An 18,367-nucleotide genomic window follows, 5' to 3' on the forward strand; every position below is an offset into this window, starting at 1 on the left:
TCTGTCAAACTAACTGAACAGGTGCTCCTGCAAAGACTACCCTTCCCGTCCCCAATGTCCCCACCCCCTGCTAAGCCTACTGACAGACAGACACACGCACGCACGCACGCACGCACACACACACACACACACACACACACACACACACACACACACACACACACACACACACACACACACACACACACACACACACACACACACACACACACACACACACACACACACACGCGCGCGCACACTCATATTCAGATATATACACTGACGTAAACTGACTTGGCCTGTGTTTCTGTGCCTGCCATATGTTTCACATGCACACACAAACGCACACGGACACGCACACACACACACACAGAATACATCATGTGTAAGAAGATGACGTAGGTATTTAGACAAGGACGCTGACTTACTAAAGTTGCATTCCTTGATTTACATAGGACATTATCAGATGGAACTCTACACATCAAATCATACTGTAGTCCTACAGTAATACCTACCTACCACACCATGTCACACCTCAGCAATATCTAATATCCCTAATCATTATTTGCTTTTAAATACATAAGGGAGGAAAGAGTATAGGCCTCAGACTAGTGTAGTGTATCTGGCCAAAGTTTGTAACAATGCCAAGTGCATGTTTACATGAGTCATCCATTTTGTGAATACTTTTGACACAGACACACAACCACCTATTGTCACTCTAGCTCTCCATCAATCAGCCAATCAGTCAACAGATGTATGTTTCTGGGACGGGTGAAGGAGGGGTAGAGGGGTGAGGGAGGGGTAGAGAGAGAGACAGGGGAGAGGGGTGAGGGAGGGGTAGAGAGAGAGACAGGGGAGAGGGCGAGTGACCAGGACGCTTTAGGGAGAGGTCCAGAGAGAAAGAGCGAGAGAAGGATAAGGTTAGTTCTATGATAAGGAAGGAACGAACATCAGATTCTTTCCTCCCCAAGTTCACCTTTAGAACCCTTTTCCAGGGGATTACCGAGTGTGGAGAGAGAGAGAGACAATATAACAAGAAAAGGAACATGAAAGAAATCGTCATTAAACGCACTTGAAGTTATCTCTTCCTTCTTGCACCTCTCTCTAATTTAATCTTAAACCCACTCCAAGTTCCCCCAAGGGACTTCTCTCTCTATTTCAGTAAGTATTATGTTTCATTCTACCTCGTTTACTCTCTCTCTCACACACTCTCTCTGTCTTCCTTTCCCTTCCTCACTCTCTTTCTCTCTCTCTTTTTGTGTCTCAGCGCCCTACTATGCGATATAAGGACTCATCAATACCCTACTGTATGGGTCGTGCTCTAATCTAGTTTGCAAATAACTGTGTGTGTGTTTGTGTGATTGTGTGTTAATGAACAACAGCTCAGTGATTTCGTGTAAATAATCTCAGTCACTCGGTGTGTATCCAGTTTCATGCTGTTCAGGCTTTTCCCAATGTGTCTTATGGGTGGTCAGCCGCATAGTCAATAAATGGAGTGTGTGCATTAATGAAGTGTGTGTGAATCAGTGGTAATAACCTCTGTCTCTCTCCCATGGTTCTCTGTGTGTAGATAAAAACATCTATTTCTCTGTGGCAGTTTTCACTTTCTTTCGCTTTTAAATCTGTGCATCCAGCCTCTGTAAAGTTGTGTCCTCTGTGATAGGTGTTGTGGCTTTTTATGTGTCCATTATAATAAGTGTCCCCTGTGCACTCACTGTTTGGCATCTGGGTATCTGTCACTGCCTCTGTCTCTGTCACTCATATGGCCTAACTCACCCTGTCTCTCTCTTCTCCTCGCCTCTCCTCCTTTTCCTCTGTCGTTCTAAATGCTTCCTACTGTCTCTTCCTCTTTCTTTCTCGTTATATCTACGGTATGTGTGAGTCTCTCCTCTCTTTCTGTGATTGTGGCAGTCTGCCGTGAGAGTCGTGGTCTAGTCAATGTCGATGTTGTCTCTCTACTACTGTCCACTCTATCCTGTGTGTGTCAGATGGTGTCTCTACTACTGTCCACTCTATCCTGTGTGTGTCAGATGGTGTCTCTACTTCTGTCCACTCTATACTGTGTGTGTCAGATAGTGTCTCTACTACTGTCCACTCTATCCTGTGTGTGTCAGATAGTGTCTCTCTACTACTGTCCACTCTATCCTGTGTGTGTCAGATAGTGTCTCTCTACTACTGTCCACTCTATCCTGTGTGTGTCAGATGGTGTGTCTCTACTACTGTTCACTCTATCCTGTGTGTGTCAGATGGTGTGTCTCTACTACTGTCCACTCTATCCTGTGTGTGTCAGATGGTGTGTCTCTACTACTGTCCACTCTATCCTGTGTGTGTCAGATGGTGTCTCTACTACTGTCCACTCTATCCTGTGTGTGTCAGATGGTGTCTCTACTTCTGTCCACTCTATACTGTGTGTGTCAGATAGTGTCTCTACTACTGTCCACTCTATCCTGTGTGTGTCAGATAGTGTCTCTCTACTACTGTCCACTCTATCCTGTGTGTGTCAGATAGTGTCTCTCTACTACTGTCCACTCTATCCTGTGTGTGTCAGATGGTGTGTCTCTACTACTGTCCACTCTATCCTGTGTGTGTCAGATGGTGTGTCTCTCTACTTCTTTCCACTCTATAACTCTCTCCTCCCCTGTTCCATCTCTCCCTCTATCTGTTCTCTGCTTTCCACACAGAGAGAGACAGAATCAGAAGAGTCCATTCCTCCTGATTCCCACCCAAGTGGGAATAAAAACAGGATTCCACTCTTTCTTTCTGTTCCTCCTCTCATCCCTCCTTCCCCTCCTCCTCTCCATCATGACGTTGCTGGCCTCTGAGAGGTCACTTCTCATCCGGAACAAATTCCGCTCAGGTGAGGATCTGGCTGGGCCGGTTGGGTTGGGGCTGCATCAGGCCAGGCCGGTTGGTGTGGGGCTGGATCAAGCCGGTTCGTGTGGGGCTGGATCAGGCCGGTTGGGGTGGGGCTGTATCAGGCCGGTTGGGTTGGGGCTGCATCAGGCCAGGCCGGTTGGCGTGTGGCTGGATCAGGCCGGTTGGGGTGGGGCTGTATCAGGCCATGCCGGTTGGTGTGTGGCTGGATCAGGCCGGTTGGGGTGGAGCTGCATCAGGCCAGGCCGGTTGGGGTGGGGCTGGATCAGGCCGGTTGGGGTGGGGCTGCATCAGGCCAGGCCAGGCCAGGCCAGGCCGGGTGGGGTGGGGCTGGATCAGGCCAGGCCGGTTGGGGTGGGGCTGGATCAGGCCAGGCCGGTTGGGGTGGGGCTGGATCAGGCCGGTTGGGGTGGGGCTGGATCAGGCCGGTTTGGGTGGGACTGCATCAGGCCGGTTGGGGTGGGGCTGCATCAGGCCAGGCCGGTTGGAGTGGGGCTGGATCAGGCCAGGCCGGTTGGAGTGGGGCTGGATCAGGCCAGGCCGGTTGGGGCTGGATCGGGCCGGTTGGGGTGGGGCTGGCAGGGAGGAATTAAGCTTGGGGTGTGGGACTAAATTGCCCTTAGGCTGATCTTGGGTCATATATACAGTGCTGTTTGTATTATGTCATAACGTGTCACTCAGCCTCTTCTCTCTCTGTCAGCCAAGCCCATGGCTGACACTATGGTAACTAGTAATGATTGATGACTATATCATTGGCAAGAAGTTGTTCCCGTATGATTGTGGCAGATAAGTCTAGTCTTGGTTATATTAAGCATGAGGATGATTAATCAGGTAAACATATTGATCGTTGTATATCTATTTATTGATTGAAACCACCGAGCTCTCCTGAATAGACATACCAGAGGATTGACCACACATCTTTTAATCTCCCAATGACAATATATGTAGCATATTCATCTCAGAACCCAGAACTAAATTTTACAGCTAGCTATATTTTAATCTGTCATGAGAGACAAGAGGCATATAGCTACTGCCACATTGCTCCTGTCTCCATTTCAAACCAACCATCTTAGGCAAATCAAATTCAAACACATAACTAATTAAATAAGACAGCATTAGAGGTACAGTTATAAGATTGGAAAATGTTTGGATGACATTATGCAGATGCCGTATCTTAATTTGATTATCCTGTAGTTGCAGGTTTAAAAAGGCTTCTAAAGTTTGCAATTTCCACTTAAAAATGTCTGACTTGATTTGCCTAACAAAAAATGTATCAACCTCTACAAATTATAATCCACAACAACAGTTCCATTTTCTGTTGCTGCAGGATTATTTTCCTGCTGTTGCAAACTGGCTCAAATTAAGATCCTACATCTGTAGCAAGAAATGTGTACAGCTACTGAATCCTTTTGCAAGTTGGATTTCTTTATGTTTTGTGTTAGGTCCATCATCCATAGGTTACTGTCCTTTAACTAGCAGCAGTTGTGTTCTAGAATTGGAACGTGCTCCTTAAAAATGGCCGCCTCTGTTGTTATCAGTCTGCTCCTGTCATAAAGAGGCTTGGTAGGGACAGGAAATGAGGTCATAGGACATTCCTGCTGTTGTTTTTTTCCACCAGCTGTTCATTACCAGGCCTGTCTTGGGCAGCTGGAGGTTCAGATTAGATTTGATGAGTGTATTTATTTATTTAAATACCAGGAAGTGTCTTGAGGTTTCCAGATTGGATTCATTAGAAGAGACATTTAAATGAGTTAGACTGGCTAACTAAGTATCAGCTGTCCTGCTGCTTTGAACCAACTATCTCTTCAGCTATGGAGGAAATAGTTGAAGGCTATGAAGGACCAATCAATACTTTTGTCAATAGGTGAATGTTGTCTGATTGGTTGATGTGGAATTAATCGCCTATGGATGGAAGGATGTCAATATGGGTTGTGTAACTTGTGTTGAGGAAGATGCACTACTATACCCTGAGTATGTTACCATGACTGTGGTCAAAGCTGAAAAGCGGTAGGTGTGCTGTGCCCGTGGACAGTGGTGGTGATAGTCAACCATTTTATTAGACAGTTTCTCATGGCAGGAAAATAATCCTGCACTAACAGGCAATGTGTGTTATTGGATGGTAAAAATGTGACATTTTTGTAGGGGTTGATACATTTTGAAGGGAAAATTACAAACTTTAGAAGCCTTTTTAAACCTTGAATACACTACAAATGTGCATGTCCTGTTGTGCAGAACATTTCCTGCAGCAACAGGGTGATCAAATTAAGATCTTACATCTATCCTTACATCAGCGGTGAAATCATGGTAATGATAATGCTGCATTTGGTAGCTGCTAAATGATCAATGATCATTGATAACCTATAAGGTTCACTATGAGATTACATCACATTATAGACGGTTGAGGAGCCGATTATAACCTCAATCCAATCTCTGTTATTTCTCTCTGTCCATGTGTAACGGATGTGAAACGGCTAGCTTAGTTAGCGGTGCGCGCTAAATAACGTTTCAATCAGTGACGTCACTTGCTCTGAGACCTTGAAGTAGTAGTTCCCCTTGCTCTGCAAGGGCCGCAGCTTTTGTGGAGCGATGGGTAACGAGGCTTCGTGGGTGACTGTTGTTGATGTGTGCAGAGGGTCCCTGGTTCGCGCCCAGGTATGGGCGAGGGGACGGTCTAAAGTTATACTGTTACACATGAATGCTTGCCCAAAGCGGGAAGATAATCTCACTGAGCTAAATCCATGCACAACTTCAGTAGTTTACACAGTCACCTTCCTGCTCTTATCTGTCATCAATATTCTGACTTCATTTGTTTCCACTCAGTTACAGATTGTTAATTGTTAACAGTAAACTAAATTGACCTACCATCTGTAGAGGGCTTATAAATGGTTTATAAGTAGTCAATCAACTATTCTGGGTACCTTTTAAGTGATGATTGCATGTGTTAGTTCACTTGAGCGGGCCAGGGCCTATGTCTGGAAGTTTAGTTGGGTCCGGTACACAAATCTGAGGTAGCTGTTACCAGGCTAAGTGGCAGCAGTTACCAGGCTAAGAGGTAGCTGTTACCAGGCTAAGAGGTGGCAGTTACCAGGCAAAGAGGTAGGTGTTTTCAGGCTAAGAGGTAGCTGTTACCAGGCTAAGTGGCAGCAGTTACCAGACTAAGAGGTAGCTGTTACCAGGCTAAGAGGTGGCAGTTGCCAGGCAAAGAGGTAGGTGTTTTCAGGCTAAGAGGTAGGTGTTTTCAGGCTAAGAGGTAGCTGTTACCAGGCTAAGAGGTAGGTGTTTCCAGGCTAAGAGGTAGCTGTTACCAGGCTAAGAGGTGCAGTTACCAGGCTAAGAGGTAGGTGTTTCCAGGCTAAGAGGTAGCTGTTTACTGTAGAACCAGGCTAAGAGGTAGGTGTTTCCAGGCTAAGAGGTAGCTATTTACTGTAGAACCAGGCTAAGAGGTAGGTGTTTTCAGGCTAAGAGGTAGCTGTTACCAGGCTAAGAGGTGCAGTTACCAGGCTAAGAGGTAGGTGTTTCCAGGCTAAGAGGTAGCTGTTTACTGTAGAACCAGGCTAAGAGGTAGGTGTTTCCAGGCTAAGAGGTAGCTATTTACTGTAGAACCAGGCTAAGAGGTAGGTGTTTTCAGGCTAAGAGGTAGCTGTTACCAGGCTAAGAGGTGCAGTTACCAGGCTAAGAGGTAGGTGTTTCCAGGCTAAGAGGTAGCTGTTTACTGTAGAACCAGGCTAAGAGGTAGGTGTTTCCAGGCTAAGAGGTAGCTATTTACTGTAGAACCAGGCTAAGAGGTAGGTGTTTCCAGGCTAAGAGGTGGCAGTTACCAGGCTAAGAGGTAGGTGTTACCAGGCTAAGAGGTAGCTATTTACTGTAGAACCAGGCTAAGTGGTGTTTTTACTGAAGTAATGTAATGGGGTCTCTTTTTGAGTGGTGGTCAGCTGACAGAAAATAGTGGAAGAAGAATTGACTTAGCGTGCATGAAGGGAGGGAGGTAGAGAGTTCTGGAGAGAGAGGGACAGCTGAAGGGGGGGATGAGGGGTGGCAGAAATAGACATACTGACGGATAAATAGTTACAGCCGCCCCCCAAACCCTTCTCATCCTGCTGTCCCCTCCCCCCATCCCCCCCTCCATTTCTCTCAGATCTCAAAACTCAGCACTGGAATGCATTGTGGGAAACATCACCAAACCTATCAGCCCCTCCCCCAATGAACCTCTTAGTGTGAAAGTGTGTGTGCAGTGTATGTGTGTGTGTGTAGAGATTGCTCAGTCACATGTTACTATACGATTACAGTAGGATATTGTACTACAGAACATAGGACAGTACCTTTTACCCAGAGTTACCTTGCAGGTTATTCTCTACTGCTTGTCTTTCAGTCTTGCAGTTGAGGATTCAGAACCGAAGGCAAAATGAAATCGACTCTGGTGAGTGGAGTTACTGTTAATGTTTACTGACAGGGTTGGGTGTTCTCTTTTCTGTACACTACCTTCTAATGAGACTCTCTCTCTCTCTCTCTCTCTCTCTCTCTCTAGGGTTGGGTGTTCTCTCTTCTTTACACTACCTTCTAATGAGACTCTCTCTCTCTCTCTCTCTCTCTCTCTCTCTCTCTAGGGTTGGATGTTCTCTCTTCTTTACACTACCTTCTAATGAGACTCTCTCTCTAGGGTTGGGTGTTCTCTCTTCTGTACACTACCTTCTAATGAGACTCTCTCTCTCTAGGGTTGGGTGTTCTCTCTTCTGTACACTACCTTCTAATGAGACTCTCTCTCTCTCTCTCTCTCTCTCTCTCTCTCTAAGGTTGGGTGTTCTCTCTTCTTTACACTACCTTCTAATGAGACTCTCTCTCTCTCTCTCTCTCTCTCTCTAGGGTTGGGTGTTCTCTCTTCTTTACACTACCTTCTAATGAGACTCTCTCTCTCTCTCTCTCTCTCTCTAGGGTTGGGTGTTCTCTCTTCTTTACACTACCTTCTAATGAGACTCTCTCTCTCTAGGGTTGGTGTTCTCTCTTCTTTACACGACCTTCTAATGAGACTCTCTCCCTCTAGGGTTTGGTGTTCTCTCTTCTTTACACTACCTTCCAATGAGACTCTCTCTCTCTCTCTCTCTCTCTAGGGTTGGGTGTTCTCTCTTCTTTACACTACCTTCTAATGAGACTCTCTCTCTCTAGGGTTGGGTGTTCTCTCTTCTTTACACTACCTTCTAATGAGACTCTCTCTCTAGGGTTGGGTGTTCTCTCTTCTTTACACTACCTTCTAATGAGACTCTCTCTCTCTCTCTCTCTCTAGGGTTGGGTGTTCTCTCTTCTTTACACTACCTTCTAATGAGACTCTCTCTCTCTAGGGTTGGGTGTTCTCTCTTCTTTACACTACCTTCTAATGAGACTCTCTCTAGGGTTGGGTGTTCTCTCTTCTTTACACTACCTTCTAATGAGACTCTCTCTCTCTCTCTCTAGGGTTGGGTGTTCTCTCTTCTTTACACTAGCTTCTAATGAGACTCTCTCTCTCTAGGGTTGGGTGTTCTCTCTTCTTTACACTACCTTCTAATGAGACTCTCTCTCTAGGGTTGGGTGTTCTCTCTTCTTTACACTACCTTCTAATGAGACTCTCTCTCTCTCTCTCTCTCTAGGGTTGGGTGTTCTCTCTTCTTTACACTACCTTCTAATGAGACTCTCTCCCTCTAGGGTTGGGTGTTCTCTCTTCTTTACACTACCTTCTAATGAGACTCTCTCTCTCTCTCTCTCTAGGGTTGGGTGTTCTCTCTTCTTTACACTACCTTCTAATGAGACTCTCTCTCTCTCTCTCTCTCTAGGGTTGGGTGTTCTCTCTTCTTTACACTACCTTCTAATGAGACTCTCTCTCTCTCTCTCTCTCTCTAGGGTTGGGTGTTCTCTCTTCTTTACACTACCTTCTAATGAGACTCTCTCTCTCTCTCTCTCTCTCTCTAGGGTTGGGTGTTCTCTCTACTTTACACTACCTTCTAATGAGATTCTCTCTCTCTCTCTCTCTCTCTAGGGTTGGGTGTTCTCTCTTCTTTACACTACCTTCTAATGAGACTCTCTCCCTCTAGGGTTGGGTGTTCTCTCTTCTGTACACTACCTTCTAATGAGACTCTCTCCCTCTAGGGTTGGGTGTTCTCTCTTCTGTACACTACCTTCTAATGAGACTCTCTCTCTCTCCCCTCTAGGGTTGGGTGTTCTCTCTTCTCTGTACACTACCTTCTAATGAGACTCTCTCTCTCTCTCTCTAGGGTTGGGTGTTCTCTCTTCTTTACACTACCTTCTAATGAGACTTTCTCTCTAGGGTTGGGTGTTCTCTCTTCTTTACACTACCTTCTAATGAGACTGTCTCTCTCTAGGGTTGGGTGTTCTCTCTTCTTTACACTACCTTCTAATGAGACTCTCTCTCTCTCTCTAGGCTTGGGTGTTCTCTCTTCTTTACACTACCTTCTAATGAGACTCTCTCCCTCTAGGGTTGGGTGTTCTCTCTTCTGTACACTACCTTCTAATGAGACTCTCTCCCTCTAGGGTTGGGTGTTCTCTCTTCTGTACACTACCTTCTAATGAGACTCTCTCTCTCTCTCTCCCTCTAGGGTTGGGTGTTCTCTCTTCTGTACACTACCTTCTAATGAGACTCTCTCTCTAGGGTTGGGTGTTCTCTCTTCTGTACACTACCTTCTAATGAGACTCTCTCTCTCTCTCTCTAGGGTTGGGTGTTCTCTCTTCTTTACACTACCTTCTAATGAGACTTTCTCTCTCTAGGGTTGGGTGTTCTCTCTTCTTTACACTACCTTCTAATGAGACTGTCTCTCTCTAGGGTTGGGTGTTCTCTCTTCTTTACACTACCTTCTAATGAGACTCTCTCTCTCTCTCTCTCTCTCTCTCTCTCTCTCTAGGATTGGGTGTTCTCTCTTCTTTACACTACCTTCTAATGAGACTCTCTCTCTAGGGTTGGGTGTTCTCTCTTCTTTACACTACCTTCCAATGAGACTCTCTCTCTCTCTCTCTCTAGGGTTGGGTGTTCTCTCTTCTTTACACTACCTTCTAATGAGACTCTCTCTCTCTCTCTCTAGGGTTGGGTGTTCTCTCTTCTTTACACTACCTTCTAATGAGACTCTCTCCCTCTAGGGTTGGGTGTTCTCTCTTCTGTACACTACCTTCTAATGAGACTCTCTCCCTCTAGGGTTGGGTGTTCTCTCTTCTGTACACTACCTTCTAATGAGACTCTCTCTCTCTCTCTCTCCCTCTAGGGTTGGGTGTTCTCTCTTCTGTACACTACCTTCTAATGAGACTCTCTCTCTCTAGGGTTGGGTGTTCTCTCTTCTGTACACTACCTTCTAATGAGACTCTCTCTCTCTCTCTCTCTAGGGTTGGGTGTTCTCTCTTCTTTACACTACCTTCTAATGAGACTCTCTCTCTCTAGGGTTGGGTGTTCTCTCTTCTTTACACTACCTTCTAATGAGACTCTCTCTCTCTAGGGTTGGGTGTTCTCTCTTCTTTACACTACCTTCTAATGAGACTCTCTCTCTCTCTCTCTCTCTCTCTCTCTCTAGGATTGGGTGTTCTCTCTTCTTTACACTACCTTCTAATGAGACTCTCTCTCTAGGGTTGGGTGTTCTCTCTTCTTTACACTACCTTCTAATGAGACTCTCTCTCTCTAGGGTTGGGTGTTCTCTCTTCTTTACACTACCTTCTAATGAGACTCTCTCCCTCTAGGGTTGGGTGTTCTCTCTTCTGTACACTATCTTCTAATGAGACTCTCTCCCTCTAGGGTTGGGTGTTCTCTCTTCTGTACAGTACCTTCTAATGAGACTCTCTCTCTCTCTAGGGTTGGGTGTTCTCTCTTCTTTACACTACCTTATAATGAGACTCTCTCTCTCTCTCTAGGGTTGGGTGTTCTCTCTTCTTTACACTACCTTCTAATGAGACTCTCTCTCCCTCTAGGGTTGGGTGTTCTCTCTTCTTTACACTACCTTCTAATGAGACTCTCTCTCTCTCTCTCTCTCTCTCTCTCTCTAGGGTTGGGTGTTCTCTCTTCTTTACACTACCTTCTAATGAGACTCTCTCTCTAGGGTTGGGTGTTCTCTCTTCTGTACACTACCTTCTAATGAGACTCTCTCTCTAGGGTTGGGTGTTCTCTCTTCTGTACACTACCTTCTAATGAGACTCTCTCTCTCTCTCTCTCTCTCTCTAAGGTTGGGTGTTCTCTCTTCTTTACACTACCTTCTAATGAGACTCTCTCTCTCTCTCTCTCTCTCTCTCTCTAGGGTTGGGTGTTCTCTCTTCTTTACACTACCTTCTAATGAGACTCTCTCCCTCTAGGGTTGGGTGTTCTCTCTTCTGTACACTACCTTCTAATGAGACTCTCTCCCTCTAGGGTTGGGTGTTCTCTCTTCTGTACAGTACCTTCTAATGAGACTCTCTCTCTCTCTAGGGTTGGGTGTTCTCTCTTCTTTACACTACCTTATAATGAGACTCTCTCTCTCTCTCTCTAGGGTTGGGTGTTCTCTCTTCTTTACACTACCTTCTAATGAGACTCTCTCTCCCTCTAGGGTTGGGTGTTCTCTCTTCTTTACACTACCTTCTAATGAGACTCTATCTCTAGGGTTGGGTGTTCTCTCTTCTTTACACTAGCTTCTAATGAGACTCTCTCTCTCTCTAGGGTTGGGTGTTCTCTCTTCTTTACACTACCTTCTAATGAGACTCTCTCTCTAGGGTTGGGTGTTCTCTCTTCTTTACACTACCTTCTAATGAGACTCTCTCTCTCTCTCTCTCTCTCTCTAGGATTGGGTGTTCTCTCTTCTTTACACTACCTTCTAATGAGACTCTCTCTCTAGGGTTGGGTGTTCTCTCTTCTTTACACTACCTTCCAATGAGACTCTCTTTCTCTCTCTCTCTCTAGGGTTGGGTGTTCTCTCTTCTTTACACTACCTACTAATGAGACTCTCTCTCTCTCTCTCTCTCTAGTGTTGGGTGTTCTCTCTTCTTTACACTACCTTCTAATGAGACTCTCTCTCTCTCTCTCTCTCTCTCTCTAGGATTGGGTGTTCTCTCTTCTTTACACTACCTTCTAATGAGACTCTCTCTCTAGGGTTGGGTGTTCTCTCTTCTTTACACTACCTTCTAATGAGACTCTCTCTCTCTCTCTAGGGTTGGGTGTTCTCTCTTCTTTACACTAACTTCTAATGAGACTCTCTCCCTCTAGGGTTGGGTGTTCTCTCTTCTGTACACTACCTTCTAATGAGACTCTCTCCCTCTAGGGTTGGGTGTTCTCTCTTCTGTACAGTACCTTCTAATTAGACTCTCTCTCTCTCTCTAGGGTTGGGTGTTCTCTCTTCTTTACACTACCTTCTAATGATACTCTCTCCCTCTAGGGTTGGGTGTTCTCTCTTCTTTACACTACCTTCTAATGAGACTCTCTCCCTCTAGGGTTGGGTGTTCTCTCTTCTGTACAGCACCTTCTAATTAGACTCTCTCTCTCTCTAGGGTTGGGTGTTCTCTCTTCTTTACACTACCTTCTAATGAGACTCTCTCCCTCTAGGGTTGGGTGTTCTCTCTTCTTTACACTACCTTCTAATGAGACTCTCTCTCTAGGGTTGGGTGATCTCTCTTCTTTACACTACCTTCTAATGAGACTCTCTCTCCCTCTAGGGTTGGGTGTTCTCTCTTCTTTACACTAGCTTCTAATGAGACTCTCCCTCTCTAGGGGTGGGTGTTCTCTCTTCTTTACACTACCTTCTAATGAGACTCTCCCTCTCTCCCTCTCTCTCTCTAGGGTTGGGTGTTCTCTCTTCTTTACACGAGCTTCTAATGAGACTCTCTCTCTGTAGGGTTGGGTGTTCTCTCTTCTGTACACTACCTTCTAATGAGACTCTCTCTAGGGTTGGGTGTTCTCTCTTCTTTACACTACCTTCTAATGAGACTCTCCCTCTCTCCCTCTCTCTCTCTAGGGTTGGGTGTTCTCTCTTCTTTACGCTAGCTTCTAATGAGACTCTCCCTCTAGGGTTGGGTGTTCTCTCTTCTTTACACTAGCTTCTATTTAGACTCTCTCTCTCTCTCTAGGGTTGGGTGTTCTCTCTTCTGTACACTACCTTCTAATGAGACTCTCTCTAGGGTTGGGTGTTCTCTCTTCTTTACACTACCTTCTAATGAGACTCTCCCTCTAGGGTTGGGTGTTCTCTCTTCTTTACACTAACTTCTAATGAGACTCTCTCTCTAGGGTTGGGTGTTCTCTCTTCTTTACACTACCTTCTAATGAGACTCTCCCTCTAGGGTTGGGTGTTCTCTCTTCTTTACACTACCTTCTAATGAGACTCTCTCTCTCTCTAGGGTTGGGTGTTCTCTCTTCTTTACACAAGCTTCTAATGAGACTCTCTCTCTGTAGGGTTGGGTGTTCTCTCTTCTGTACACTACCTTCTAATGAGACTCTCTCTAGGGTTGGGTGTTCTCTCTTCTTTACACTACCTTCTAATGAGACTCTCCCTCTCTCCCTCTCTCTCTAGGGTTGGGTGTTCTCTCTTCTTTACACTAGCTTCTAATGAGACTCTCCCTCTAGGGTTGGGTGTTCTCTCTTCTTTACACTAGCTTCTAATTAGACTCTCTCTCTCTCTAGGGTTGGGTGTTCTCTCTTCTGTACACTACCTTCTAATGAGACTCTCTCTAGGGTTGGGTGTTCTCTCTTCTTTACACTACCTTCTAATGAGACTCTCCCTCTAGGGTTGGGTGTTCTCTCTTCTTTACACTACCTTCTAATGAGACTCTCTCTCTAGGGTTGGGTGTTCTCTCTTCTTTACACTACCTTCTAATGAGACTCTCCCTCTAGGGTTGGGTGTTCTCTCTTCTTTACACTACCTTCTAATGAGACTCTTTCTCTCTCTAGGGTTGGGTGTTCTCTCTTCTTTACACTACCTTCTAATGAGACTCTCCCTCTAGGGTTGGGTGTTCCCTCTTCTTTACACTACCTTCTAATGAGACTCTCTCTCTATCTAGGGTTGGGTGTTCTCTCTTCTTTACACTACCTTCTAATGAGACTCTCTCTCTCTCTCTCTCTAGGGTTGGGTGTTCTCTCTTCTTTACACTACCTTCTAATGAGACTCTCTCTCTAGGGTTGGGTGTTCTCTCTTCTTTACACTACCTTCTAATGAGACTCTCTCTCTAGGGTTGGGTGTTCTCTCTTCTTTACACTACCTTCTAATGAGACTCTCTCTCTCTCTCCCTCTACGGTTGGGTGTTCTCTCTTCTGTACACTACATTCTAATGAGACTCTCTCTCTCTCTCCCTCTAGGGTTGGGTGTTCTCTCTTCTTTACACTACCTTCTAATGAGACTCTCTCTCTCTCTAGGGTTGGGTGTTCTCTCTTCTTTACACTACCTTCTAATGAGACTCTCCCTCTCTCCCTCTCTCTCTCTAGGGTTGGGTGTTCTCTCTTCTTTACGCTAGCTTCTAATGAGACTCTCCCTCTAGGGTTGGGTGTTCTCTCTTCTTTACACTAGCTTCTAATTAGACTCTCTCTCTCTCTAGGGTTGGGTGTTCTCTCTTCTGTACACTACCTTCTAATGAGACTCTCTCTAGGGTTGGGTGTTCTCTCTTCTTTACACTACCTTCTAATGAGACTCTCCCTCTAGGGTTGGGTGTTCTCTCTTCTTTACACTAACTTCTAATGAGACTCTCTCTCTAGGGTTGGGTGTTCTCTCTTCTTTACACTACCTTCTAATGAGACTCTCCCTCTAGGGTTGGGTGTTCTCTCTTCTTTACACTACCTTCTAATGAGACTCTCTCTCTCTCTAGGGTTGGGTGTTCTCTCTTCTTTACACAAGCTTCTAATGAGACTCTCTCTCTGTAGGGTTGGGTGTTCTCTCTTCTGTACACTACCTTCTAATGAGACTCTCTCTAGGGTTGGGTGTTCTCTCTTCTTTACACTACCTTCTAATGAGACTCTCCCTCTCTCCCTCTCTCTCTCTAGGGTTGGGTGTTCTCTCTTCTTTACACTAGCTTCTAATGAGACTCTCCCTCTAGGGTTGGGTGTTCTCTCTTCTTTACACTAGCTTCTAATTAGACTCTCTCTCTCTCTCTAGGGTTGGGTGTTCTCTCTTCTGTACACTACCTTCTAATGAGACTCTCTCTAGGGTTGGGTGTTCTCTCTTCTTTACACTACCTTCTAATGAGACTCTCCCTCTAGGGTTGGGTGTTCTCTCTTCTTTACACTACCTTCTAATGAGACTCTCTCTCTAGGGTTGGGTGTTCTCTCTTCTTTACACTACCTTCTAATGAGACTCTCCCTCTAGGGTTGGGTGTTCTCTCTTCTTTACACTACCTTCTAATGAGACTCTTTCTCTCTCTAGGGTTGGGTGTTCTCTCTTCTTTACACTACCTTCTAATGAGACTCTCCTCTAGGGTTGGGTGTTCCCTCTTCTTTACACTACCTTCTAATGAGACTCTCTCTCTTTCTAGGGTTGGGTGTTCTCTCTTCTTTACACTACCTTCTAATGAGACTCTCTCTCTCTCTCTAGGGTTGGGTGTTCTCTCTTCTTTACACTACCTTCTAATGAGACTCTCTCTCTAGGGTTGGGTGTTCTCTCTTCTTTACACTACCTTCTAATGAGACTCTCTCTCTAGGGTTGGGTGTTCTCTCTTCTTTACACTACCTTCTAATGAGACTCTCTCTCTCTCCCTCTACGGTTGGGTGTTCTCTCTTCTGTACACTACATTCTAATGAGACTCTCTCTCTCTCCCCTCTAGGGTTGGGTGTTCTCTCTTCTTTACACTACCTTCTAATGAGACTCTCTCTCTAGGGTTGGGTGTTCTCTCTTCTTTACACTACCTTCTAATGAGACTCTCTCTCTCTCTAGGGTTGGGTGTTCTCTCTTCTGTACACTACCTTCTAATGAGACTCTCCCTCTAGGGTTGGGTGTTCTCTCTTCTTTACACTAACTTCTAATGAGACTCTCTCTCTAGGGTTGGGTGTTCTCTCTTCTTTACACTACCTTCTAATGAGACTCTCCCTCTAGGGTTGGGTGTTCTCTCTTCTTTACACTACCTTCTAATGAGACTCTCTCTCTCTCTAGGGTTGGGTGTTCTCTCTTCTTTACACAAGCTTCTAATGAGACTCTCTCTCTGTAGGGTTGGGTGTTCTCTCTTCTGTACACTACCTTCTAATGAGACTCTCTCTAGGGTTGGGTGTTCTCTCTTCTTTACACTACCTTCTAATGAGACTCTCCCTCTCTCCCTCTCTCTCTCTAGGGTTGGGTGTTCTCTCTTCTTTACACTAGCTTCTAATGAGACTCTCCCTCTAGGGTTGGGTGTTCTCTCTTCTTTACACTAGCTTCTAATTAGACTCTCTCTCTCTCTAGGGTTGGGTGTTCTCTCTTCTGTACACTACCTTCTAATGAGACTCTCTCTAGGGTTGGGTGTTCTCTCTTCTTTACACTACCTTCTAATGAGACTCTTCCTCTAGGGTTGGGTGTTCTCTCTTCTTTACACTACCTTCTAATGAGACTCTCTCTCTAGGGTTGGGTGTTCTCTCTTCTTTACACTACCTTCTAATGAGACTCTCCCTCTAGGGTTGGGTGTTCCCTCTTCTTTACACTACCTTCTAATGAGACTCTCTCTCTTTCTAGGGTTGGGTGTTCTCTCTTCTTTACACTACCTTCTAATGAGACTCTCTCTCTCTCTCTCTCTCTAGGGTTGGGTGTTCTCTCTTCTTTACACTACCTTCTAATGAGACTCTCTCTCTAGGGTTGGGTGTTCTCTCTTCTTTACACTACCTTCTAATGAGACTCTCTCTCTAGGGTTGGGTGTTCTCTCTTCTTTACACTACCTTCTAATGAGACTCTCTCTCTCTCTCCCTCTACGGTTGGGTGTTCTCTCTTCTGTACACTACATTCTAATGAGACTCTCTCTCTCTCCCTCTAGGGTTGGGTGTTCTCTCTTCTTTACACTACCTTCTAATGAGACTCTCTCTCTCTCTAGGGTTGGGTGTTCTCTCTTCTTTACACTACCTTCTAATGAGACTCTCCCTCTCTCCCTCTCTCTCTCTAGGGTTGGGTGTTCTCTCTTCTTTACGCTAGCTTCTAATGAGACTCTCCCTCTAGGGTTGGGTGTTCTCTCTTCTTTACACTAGCTTCTAATTAGACTCTCTCTCTCTCTCTAGGGTTGGGTGTTCTCTCTTCTGTACACTACCTTCTAATGAGACTCTCTCTAGGGTTGGGTGTTCTCTCTTCTTTACACTACCTTCTAATGAGACTCTCCCTCTAGGGTTGGGTGTTCTCTCTTCTTTACACTAACTTCTAATGAGACTCTCTCTCTAGGGTTGGGTGTTCTCTCTTCTTTACACTACCTTCTAATGAGACTCTCCCTCTAGGGTTGGGTGTTCTCTCTTCTTTACACTACCTTCTAATGAGACTCTCTCTCTCTCTAGGGTTGGGTGTTCTCTCTTCTTTACACAAGCTTCTAATGAGACTCTCTCTGTAGGGTTGGGTGTTCTCTCTTCTGTACACTACCTTCTAATGAGACTCTCTCTAGGGTTGGGTGTTCTCTCTTCTTTACACTACCTTCTAATGAGACTCTCCCTCTCTCCCTCTCTCTCTCTAGGGTTGGGTGTTCTCTCTTCTTTACACTAGCTTCTAATGAGACTCTCCCTCTAGGGTTGGGTGTTCTCTCTTCTTTACACTAGCTTCTAATTAGACTCTCTCTCTCTCTCTAGGGTTGGGTGTTCTCTCTTCTGTACACTACCTTCTAATGAGACTCTCTCTAGGGTTGGGTGTTCTCTCTTCTTTACACTACCTTCTAATGAGACTCTCCCTCTAGGGTTGGGTGTTCTCTTCTTTACACTACCTTCTAATGAGACTCTCTCTCTAGGGTTGGGTGTTCTCTCTTCTTTACACTACCTTCTAATGAGACTCTCCCTCTAGGGTTGGGTGTTCTCTCTTCTTTACACTACCTTCTAATGAGACTCTTTCTCTCTCTAGGGTTGGGTGTTCTCTCTTCTTTACACTACCTTCTAATGAGACTCTCCCTCTAGGGTTGGGTGTTCCCTCTTCTTTACACTACCTTCTAATGAGACTCTCTCTCTTTCTAGGGTTGGGTGTTCTCTCTTCTTTACACTACCTTCTAATGAGACTCTCTCTCTCTCTCTCTCTAGGGTTGGGTGTTCTCTCTTCTTTACACTACCTTCTAATGAGACTCTCTCTCTAGGGTTGGGTGTTCTCTCTTCTTTACACTACCTTCTAATGAGACTCTCTCTCTAGGGTTGGGTGTTCTCTCTTCTTTACACTACCTTCTAATGAGACTCTCTCTCTCTCCCTCTACGGTTGGGTGTTCTCTCTTCTGTACACTACATTCTAATGAGACTCTCTCTCTCTCTCCCTCTAGGGTTGGGTGTTCTCTCTTCTTTACACTACCTTCTAATGAGACTCTCTCTCTCTCTAGGGTTGGGTGTTCTCTCTTCTTTACACTACCTTCTAATGAGACTCTCTCTCTCTCTAGGGTTGGGTGTTCTCTCTTCTGTACACTACCTTCTAATGAG

Source organism: Oncorhynchus masou, chromosome 30, assembly GCF_036934945.1.
Source record: "Oncorhynchus masou masou isolate Uvic2021 chromosome 30, UVic_Omas_1.1, whole genome shotgun sequence".
NCBI lineage: Eukaryota > Metazoa > Chordata > Actinopteri > Salmoniformes > Salmonidae > Oncorhynchus > Oncorhynchus masou.